Raw genomic sequence first — 10759 nt, 5'->3', positions numbered from 1 at the left:
ATGGAATGATGGTTTTCATTCTTGAAGTGGATTTGTTTCTCTCTCTCTGCAAACTCTTGTATTGGTTATGATACTTTATCAGCAAGATTCTCTTTTTAAACTAGACTCTTATGAAACTGGCTTGAACCCACAGGTTACTAAGAATGCTGGAGTCAGTGAGTTTTTTGTCTGTTGGACATGTATTTCTGTGTTAAGGAGTGTGTAAGACTCAGAATATGAAGTAGTGGCAGCCCATCTGCTGTTAATTGGTGCTAACATGGCAGTAAGAAAACCCTGGTAAAAAATCATTCCCTCTGAATGATGAGTTGTTTTCCTCATAGAAGTTATGGGATGGCTTTGATGCAGAGTAGGGGTAAGAGGTCTTTTTGTGGGTTTTTTATTTTTGTGTTTACTTATTTACTTATTTTTGTATGTGCTGTATATATAGTGGATCTGGAATGAATAAAGCCCAACTAACCAAAGAAGGATTGAGCGTTGGTAAAAGTTAAAAGCACAAGAGAGAATATTATGGAAACCAGAATTATATGCATTATAATCTCTGCGATCATCTGTGCCTCCACTTATTTCCAAAGAAATGAGTCCTTATAGCTTTAGAAATAACTACGTTAAAACCAACTGTATCAGGTATTTGTTAGACTGTATCTATATGCTGTTAAGCATCAATTTGCTTTAGACATAAATAAAGCTTGCTATATAAACATAGCATTTCTGTATTTAAGATATAGAGGAGAAAGAATGAAAATATGCAAATGTTACAAAAATTATAATTAAAGGGAAAAAAAAAAAAAAAGCTGTTGCATGTATTCCAAACCAAAATGACAATTAAGTAGACATTAGGCCCAATATTAAATGAAATCCTGACTCATAGTGGAAAAATGGCCACAAGATAGTAACATCAAGAAAACAGTGAACCGCCCTAGAAAGATCTATTTCTATTAGGGAAGCAGCAGTGAATATTGTGAAGCACAGGTATTCTTGTTACATTTCAGTACCTGCTAAGGGTGCATCTTCAGGAAAACACTCATTTGAAAATAAAAACTTATAAGAAAACAAGTCACATTGTTAATAAATATGTAGGAAATTTTACACGGCTGCATGTATTAATGTGCTTTTATCTGAAGCCAAAGGTACCAGTTTTAATATCTCATACAGCGTTTACTGTATTGGAGGCAAAAGGGGGACACTGGCTGTCACCCCAAAGATCCCTGAAATACCAGGCCATCCCGGTAGAGCAGGGTGATGTAGAAATAATTGTAACTAATATTGTCTACCCAGTATCATTCCTTAGCGGAACTCCCGGACAACCAGTATTACACGACTGCTTTAAAACAACTGATGGTGTGCATTCCAGCCGGTCACACACAAGGAAAACATCGCGATGTAAATGTACCGATGGCTGTTATATGTTGTAAAGGACATCGGAAAAGTAACACTGTATGGGAAACAGAGAATAAGACGATAGATCAGGTGGCAGAACAGGCAGTTGTAGAAGGCTTCAATTCCAGGTGGTTAACTTAAAATCTCTGAACCCAAGTTTAAACCTGTAGCATATTCTGAAGAGGACAGGAGACAATTAATGATTTTGAAGTGAAGAGAGTGAGCTGACAGAGGGGCACACGCCCAGATGGACACAGGGCCGTGTTATGCCAGGGCTGAATACACTTCTCTTTATTAAACATACCTGCTTTATATCCTAACAGGCTATAGAGTTTGATTCTGCAAGACATGAGAATGAGGATAATCAACGGAAGCAGCGAGTAAAGACCATGTATTTGGTGATCCACAATAAAATTGCATTCCTTCATGTTTTTGATGCTGTTGTTAGAGTAAAACCCTGAAAATCGTGTTTTCACTGGAGAAGTAACTCTCTGCTGGAGGCCGACAAAAAGTAGAACGTGATTCAGCCTATTTCATAACATACCGAACTTTGTGTTTGTAATTAGCCTTCATTGGGAAAAATGATATGTAGTCCGGTTCACCTGTTTACTACTTGGCCTTATTGTGATATGTATGTCTGCAGTACATCTCAATTTCCCTTTAAGAGTAAATAATTAAAAATGACAGAATAAAAATGGCTTGAGTGAAGTACTTTGTAACATATCTATGAAGAACTGGGGAAGCCCAGCATCATAGGTCACCCTTTTTTCACATTCATGTCCTATTTTATGGTGTTTTGGTTTTTTTGTTTGTTTGTTTGTTTGTTTGTTTCTCCTATGGTTAAATGCTGGTAACAAAGCTCACAAATGGCTGGATTTAGTACAATGCGCTATTTTTCTGTGGACTAACTAAGCTGTTCTTCAGAAACATCCACAACCTGTGCTTTCAGATGAGTGAAAATAGCAACATTTCTCCTGCACCACAAGAGAGCATTTGTTCAACAGTTCTTTTAAATGGCACGGTACTAAGTAAGCAGTAAAATAGATGAGTGTCACCAAGAATAAAACCAAAGCAATGGCAATTTTACAATGGGAATTATGATTCTTCACTTAATTTTCCTTGTTTGAAATAAAGGTACCTTATTCCATCTGGTTTCCTTAGGGACAGTACCTTCATGTATTGCCAGCTTTCTCTGAGCTATTTCCAACAGAGAAACAGGTCTCTCAGTTTGAACAGCGTATCAGATAACCGGCCCTGTGCAGACCCGGAAACTATTGGATATATTCACCTCGCACACTTCCAGGCAGCTCGGCCGCTGCCGCTGCCCATTCCCTTATGTTCGTATTAGGGCTCCTGCCCGTTAAGCAGCCACTAAGGTACCGACTGCCGCACGAGCCTGGAAGCCGGGACTGGAGAGCCGCACGGGGGCGTATATCCCACAGCATCGGAGGATTCGGCCAGCTTCCACTTCTCCCGGGATCTCTCTTTTAATGGTTTTCCAGGGACAACACGAATTTCCAATTCACTGTATTTAAAGTCTCAATGTAATAGAAATTTTTGATGGTAATGATGGTAAAAGATGACATTATGGCCCACACTGGGCAATATGAGGGACCCAAAGCTTCACTTAGTGTCTTGATTCTAGCAGAGAATTCTTGTGGAGATGATAAGGAATTATGTCATTAAATGTAAACATGTTTACATCGATTCAAATGCGTTCCACTCTGGGTGAGAGCGCAGGAAACTTGGCCACTTAAAATACAAAGAAACAGATTTATGTTTTTGCTAAAAGTCAGGGTTACAGTATAAGTGGTTTTTATTTATTTACTTATTTATTTATTTAAATCAATGTTGAGATATTTTCTCAGATGTCCGTATGTGATGTAAATGTTTTTCTGTTTTACAATGTTTCCGTTTGTATGGCAATTTGATCAAACCGTGTCATCATTCACGAATTAGGAATAGCACCGAGTAACAGCCTGTGACCCGGGATCTGGATTATTTTGTGAGCGGAGCTGCCGGTGAAAAGGAATGTAAGAAAGGACAGAAAGAACCGCGTTGCGGTACAAGCAGGATTGTACAGAGCAGCAGCGACGGATCGAGATAAGGACTTCACAGAGCAGCGGCTGCGGAGCAGGATACACAGCGTGAGAACCGAGGGCACCTCTAGGAAAAGAATGAACGGCTCGCAGCTTTGAATGGGGGTTTTAGAGTTGTTATTGCAGTAGCTTTCCTGCAATTAGCGTGTGTGATTTTCAACACCCTCGTCTGTCTGCTGTCGAAGTCTGCCTTTTCGAGCAATGAAGTGGGAACTCGTTTATCACTCATACCGAGTCGGCTACCTGCTTCCCCGCGCTTAGTTTGGCGGCGTTTCTCTGCCGGCAGAACCGGACGGGGATACGACACGAGTGACACGGAGCGGGGGGATCGTGAAGGTCGGAGACGGAGACGCGCCACGGCGGAGCGGGCGACCCGCACCCAGATAATGCACCCGAGAGGAGTCACTTCGCCAAAGGGACCGCCGCCCACGGACGAGCGCCCGCCGAATCGGGTGCACCCCAAAGGGATGGCAGCGTACAGGGGACACACAACGGAGCAGTAAAAAGGAGGGTGAGACGTTACGGCGCGGGGCCGGTTCCGAGAACCTGTCGCAAGTTGTTTCCGACGATCTTTTGCTGTTTCTCACTTCTAGCAGCGGGGTGCGAAAGGAACTCCGGAGCACACGGGCCCCGCTCGTGGGACGTGACACGGCAGCCGCCGGGATCGCCGCAGGACTCGGCCCGTCGTCCCGCAAGCGGCCGCGGCACGGCGCTATAGGGCGGCTCCGCGCCGAGGCGGCGCGGTGCCGGCACGGGCGGCCCGGGCGGCTGCGGCCGCTCCCTCCGCCCTGGCCGGGGCCGCGCTGACACCACGAGCGCTGCTGGGAGCCGCCGCCCGACGCTCTCCGTCGGTCGCGCCCGGGCCGCTCCCTCCCCCGGCTGTAGCGGCTCTCCTGGCCGCGCTCTGCCCGCGTCAGCCGCAACGGAGGAGTTTGGCCCCGTGTGGCCCGTCCGTTTTGCCCCGAAAGCGGAGCGCCGTGCCCATTGCCATCTCTCTACTCGCTCCGCCAAAGTCTATATCTCACTACCTCGTCTTTTTAATTTGTTTCGTTAAGAATCTTCGGATCAAATGTTACGCATTAACCAAAAGAACACTACGGTGACGCACGTGAGATACTGAGATAACTGCTCCCTCACGTCACAGATGTGCTGATAGAGTGGTCTTCCAGAGCTGCTGTGTAGTTTAATTCTTACTCGGAGCTTAGGAAAGACAATTTGGGGCATATTATACTTATTATATATATTATACGTATTATACATATTATATATTATACACATTATACATATTGTATATATTATACATATTGTATATATTATACATGTTATACATATTGTATATATTATACATATTATATATATTATACACATTATATATATTATACATATTATACATATTACATATGTATCACTTCCATCTGCATGAAGCTTAAGCAATATCGTAACGTTCTAAGTTCTCTAAATCTGTGCTTATGAAACAATTAAGGTGGAAAAAAGCTACAGCCTGATGTCAGTGTGATGGACGATGCTGCTCGTGCGGAACAAGTGAATATCCCAGCGGTACGGAGACGGCATCTTTGTTCCACAGCCGCCACGCAGGGCGTGCGTGTATTTCCCCCCAGAAACTGGCAATGGCAGTAAGACAGGACTCGTGCTGATTCGGTATTACACAAACTTCATCCCGATACAGCTGGGAAACGGTTTGCAAACACCTGATGCTCTGTGCGACTGGGATTTCAGGTACATTTCCAGCAGGGCTTTTTCCCCTCCCCGTGAAAACAGACACGCGTTCAGTTAAAAATCAGCAGTTTATGTCAACTAGTATCACATAAATCCACAATTCAAAGTGTAGTTGTGGATGATTAACATAATTCAAACCATGGAAAATATAAAGAGCAGCTAGAAGGCATTGTTCAGAATTGTCTAGAAAATCATTTAAAGAATGAAAACACTGTATATTGAAATATCATTTCTCTATCTCACTTCTGTACAACAGCAATCTACATAACTATTGTGCCAAGTCTTATGTATTTACATGCATATGTAAAATGCACAGAGATGTGTATGTGATTGTTAAAATTTGTTTCATTTATGGAGTGGGTGTATTTTGTGAAAATGAATGAGTGAAAGAAGGTCTTTGTGTATATTTGGGTATGATTAAATAACAGGGGAGGGATAGGAACTATAAATTCTGTCTCGAAGAGGAATAACATTTAAAAGCAGTTAATCTTTCTGTTTACTAAGTTGTGTTTATATGTTGATTGTAGATATTGTGAATGCTTTGCCAGCGGTGACTTTTGCAACAACTGCAATTGCAATAATTGTTACAACAATCCACTTCACGAAACTGAGCGATTTAAAGCCATTAAGGTAAAATATATATGTGTATATATATAATACTATATATATCAGTATGAGCTTTGTATATGTAAAATACACTTGTATTGTTTTTCTCTACTTAAAGTCTTTGAAATATACTATTTTTATACAAAATACCACCAACTGCTGCTACTATATTTTTCTTACATAAAAAAATAACATTTTTCTTTTTTAATTTACTTTTAAGGAGCCTCTGATACTTTTGATTATAATTTGTGGTGTATTAATGGAATGTTTTTCATTCTTGAGACAAAATGTGCACCTCCAAATTTAATCTCAGAAAATATTTCCACTTGAGGGAAAATTTGTGTCCCAAAGACAGAATTAGGTTGATGGTTGTATGGGAAATTGGTAATCACAGCCTGAACCTCTGATTAATCAGATGAGGCAAGTGTTGGGTCAGCTGTGGGAGCACAGGTGAGAGTAATATAGCTGTGCTACCCGAAGGGGTGGAGCTTGACTCCACCTCCTCTAGACCCCATTTAAGGGCTGACCACCACTAAGGCAGCACCTCTTGGAGATTGCTCCTTGGTGGAGATTGCCTCAGTGGTTCCCAGCAGACTGGAGGCTTCCATAAGGGTGACTTTTTCCTGTAAATGTCCTTTTGGGTATTTACAACTACTGTCTTTTCATTATTGTTACTGTACAATGATGCTGGTTGATGAAAGACTCAACATGAACCGGCAATGTGCGCTTGCCGCTCAGAAGGCCAATAGTATCCTGGGTCTCATCAGAGAAGTATGAGCAGCAGGTTGTGGGAGGTGATTCTGCTCCTCTACTCTGCTCTCGTAAGACCCTGGAGTACTGCTTCTGGTTCTGGGTCCTCCAAAGGAAGAAGGACATGAAGCTGTTGGAGCAAGTCCAGGGGAATACGAAGATGTTCACAGGGTTGGAGCACCTCCCATATGAGGAAAGAGGCTGAGAGAGGAGAGCTGGGGCTCTTCATCTTGGAATAAGAGGAGGTCTGTGGAGGGCCTTATATAGTGGTCTTCCAGGACCTGAAAAGGGCCTACAGGAAAGCTGGGAGGGACTAATTTTAGAAGGGCATGTAGTGAAATGAAGGAAGAAAAGGTTTAAAAAACTGGATAGAGGTTTAGATTTAAACTGGATATTAGTAAAAGTCTTTACTGTGAGGGTAAAAAACAGCCCGATAAGAAGTAACAGATGGGTGGAATCATTTGGAATATTCATAAGTCATGGTGGACTCCACGTCAGGCTCAGTGTTCTGTCAATCTTTGAATTGCCCGTTGTTTATTATCAAGATGCTATAAAAAAGTCCTTGAATCGTCTCCTAATGTAACACTTTTTGTTTAGGTCTCTCGATAGAAATCCAGAGCTTTTTCACCACAAAGATTGGACAAAGCAACTGGAGACATTAAAAACCTCACCAAATAACAAAGGATGTAAATGCAAATGCGTTCAGGATGTCTCAAAAAATTATTGTGAGTGCTTTGATGGTGGGTCTGTCGGATTTTCCCATCAGTGGTTATCACATTAACATTGATTGCATTCTGTAAAACAGTAAGTCTCTAATAAGAATTAAGTTATCACTTTGATTTTAACAGTTTTTTTGAACATAAGGGAAGCAGTCTCTCTTGTCATGGCTTGTATGACTTCAAATAATTAATTTAGCTGAAGTATCAGTTAAAATGTTCAGTATTGTGAGTTCTCAGCCAGTGCTGTGCTCCAGATGAAAAAGAAAATGGATTCAAACCCAACTCAGTCTTTGCAGACAAACGCACAACCTTAAGGTTAGTGTCCAGTATAACAGAACAGAAATCATCATCTCAAAGAATTCCTGCCAGGAACAATTACTTCCTCACACTAATACCTATGGCTCTCTCTGGGAGTATAATGAAGATGGTGTGCGTTTAGAATAAGTCCTGGAGATTTAACTCTAAGTGGTTGCTCAGTTGTATGCCCGTTGAATCCAAGTTTTATACATTTTTATTCTAAGTATTCTATATTTACCAGGCTAAGATTGTGTGTTCCTCAATTTGCAAATGCATTGGTTGCAAAAATTATGAAGAAAGTCCAGATAAAAAAGCAGCTGACATGCTAAAGCTATCATGGACATTGAAACAATGATGAAAATAACTCGTTTATTGACAACATTTGGAATTTTACCAAAATTGGAGAAAGACAGGTGAATATTTGGAATAAAATAATAATACATTGAATCTGACTTCATTAATGTTTCAGTTAGCTGTTATTCATAGAATCATAGAAATCTTTAGGTTGGAAAAGACTTTCAAGACTCATCAAGTCCAGAAGCCACGAACCTAACTCATACTTACTAAATCGCTAGACTCTATACACCCTCTACCTAAATCATGCTCTGTACAATTTTGCTGTATGTTTTTCCAAGAGGGCCATATTATCCTAATATTATATTAATGCAGATTTGAAGTTTTTTGAAAATTTTTGAAATTGGTTGTTTTNATGTTGTTGTGAAGGGTTGTGGAAAAGTTTGGTAAATTCTGATGTTTGAAATGTTTAAAGGAACAGAATTTAAGAAACATGATTAGACCATCTGCCTTCAGGCTGAGTCAAGCGACTATTTCTTCGATGCAAAAAGGTTAGGGGTAAGAGGTCTTTTTGTAGGCTTTTTTTGTTGATTGTGTTTACTTATTTACTTATTTTTGTATGTGCTGTATATATAGTGGATCCGGAATGAATAAAGCCCAAACTACCAAAGAAGGATTAAGCTTCGGTACAAGTTAAAAGCACAAATGAGAATATTATAGAAACCTGAATTATATGCATTATAATCTCTGCGATCATCTGTGCCTCCACTTTTTTCCAAATAAATGAGTCCTTATAGCTGTAGAAAGAACTACCTTAAAACCAAGTGTATCAGGTATTTGTTAGCCCGTATCTATATGCTCTTAAGCTTCTATTTGCTTTAGATATAAATGAAGCTTGCTATTTAAACATAGCATTTCTGTATCTAAGATATAGAGGAGAAAGAATGAAAATATGCAAATGTTACAAAAATTATACCGAAAAAAAAAAAAAAAAAAAAAAAAGCTGTTGCATGTATTCCAAACCAAAATGACAATTAAGTAGACATTAGGCCCAATATTAAATGAAATCCTGACTCATAGTGGGAAAATGGCCACAAGATAGTAACATCAAGAAAACAGTGAACCGCCCTAGAAAGATCTATTTCTATTAGGGATGCAACAGTGAATATTGTGAAGCACAGGTATTCTTGTTACATTTCAGTACCTGCTAAGGGTGCATCTTCAGGAAAACACTCATTTGAAAATAAAAGCTTATAAGAAAACAAGTCACATTGTTTAAAAATATGTAGGAAATTTTACACGACTGCATGTATTAATGTGCTTTTATCTGAAGCCAAAGGATACCAGTTTTAATATCTCATACAGCGTTTACTGTATTGGAGGCAATAAAATAAAATAAAAATGTCTCGAGTGAAGCACTTTGTAACACATCTACGAAGAACTGGGGAAGCCTCCAGCGATTTCCAGCACCACAGGTCACTCTTTTTTCATATTCGTGTCCTATTTTATGCATTGTTTTTTCTTTTTTTTTCTCATGTGGTTAAATGCTGGTAACAAAGTTCACAAAGGACTGGATTTTGTAGAATGCAATATTTTTCTAGGGACTAACTAAGCTGTTCTTCAGAAACATCCACAACCTGTGTTTTCAGAAGAGTAAAAATGGCAAAATTTCTCCTGCACCACAAGAGAGCATTTGTTCAACAGTTCTTTTAAATGGCACGGTACTAAGTAAGCAGTAAAATAGATGCCTGTCACTGAGAATAAAACCAAAGCAATGTCAATTTTAAAATGGGAGTTCTGATTCTTCACTTAATTTTTTTGTTTGAAATAAAGTTTCCTTATATTCCATCTTGTTTCCTTCGGGATAGTACCTTAATGTATTGCCAGCCTTCTCTGAGCTATTTCCAACAGAGAAACAGGTCTCTCAGTTTGAACAGCGTATCAGATAACCGGCCCTGCGCAGACCCGGAAACTATTGGATATATTCACCTCGCACACTTCCAGGCAGCTCGGCCGCTGCCGCTGCCCATTCCCTTATGTTCGTATTAGGGCTCCTGCCCGTTAAGCAGCCACTTGTGTTCCGATTGCCGCACGAGCCTGGAAGCCGGGACTGGAGAGCCGCACGGGGGCGTATATCCCACAGCATCGGAGGATTGGGCCAGCTTCCACTTCTCCCGGGATCTCTCTTTTAATGGTTTTCCAGGGACAACACGAATTTCCAATTCACTGTATTTAAAGTCTCAATGTAATAGAAATTTTTGATGGTAAATTATGACATTTTGGCCCTCACCTGGGCAATATGAGGGACCCAAAGCTTCACTTAGTGTCTTGATTCTAGCAGAGAATCTTGTGGAGATGATAAGGAATTATGTCATTAAATGTAAACATGTTTTACATCGATTCAAATGCGTTCTGCTCTGGGTGAGAGCGCAGGAAACTTGGCTTTAATATCACTCAAAATACAAAGGAACAGATTTATGTTTTTGCTAAAAGTCAGGGTTACAGTATAAGTGGTTTTTTGTTTGTTTTTTTGTTTGTTTGTTTGTTTTTTTATCAATGTTGAGATATTTTCTCAGATGTCCGTATGTGACATAAATGTTTTTCTGTTTTAAAATGTTTCCGTTTGTACGGCAATTTGATCAAACCGTGTCATCATTCACGAATTAGGAATAGCACCGAGTAACAGCCTGTGACCCGGGATCTGGATTATTTTGTGAGCGGAGCTGCCGGTGAAAAGGAATGTAAGAAAGGACAGAAAGAACCGCGTTGCGGTACAAGCAGGATTGTACAGAGCAGCAGCTACGGATCGAGATAAGGACTTCACAGAGCAGCGGCTGCGGAGCAGGATACACAGCGTGAGAACCGAGGGCACCTCTAGGA

At 40.5% G+C, this 10759-nt stretch overlaps 1 long non-coding RNA gene across 1 annotated transcript; it reads left to right on the top strand.

Annotated features, from left to right (window-relative positions):
- Window positions 1-4857: 4857 nt before the first annotated feature.
- LOC107314414 lies at window positions 4858-5968 on the top strand. The gene is made up of 2 exons (XR_001555413.2): window positions 4858-5213; window positions 5741-5968. It is a non-coding gene; the product is annotated as an uncharacterized LOC107314414 (long non-coding RNA).
- Window positions 5969-10759: the final 4791 nt, after the last annotated feature.

This window comes from Coturnix japonica, chromosome 5, assembly GCF_001577835.2.
Source record: "Coturnix japonica isolate 7356 chromosome 5, Coturnix japonica 2.1, whole genome shotgun sequence".
Lineage (NCBI taxonomy): Eukaryota > Metazoa > Chordata > Aves > Galliformes > Phasianidae > Coturnix > Coturnix japonica.
The sequence above is the reverse complement of the archived record's forward strand: the minus strand, read 5'-3'. Positions and strand labels throughout refer to the sequence as shown.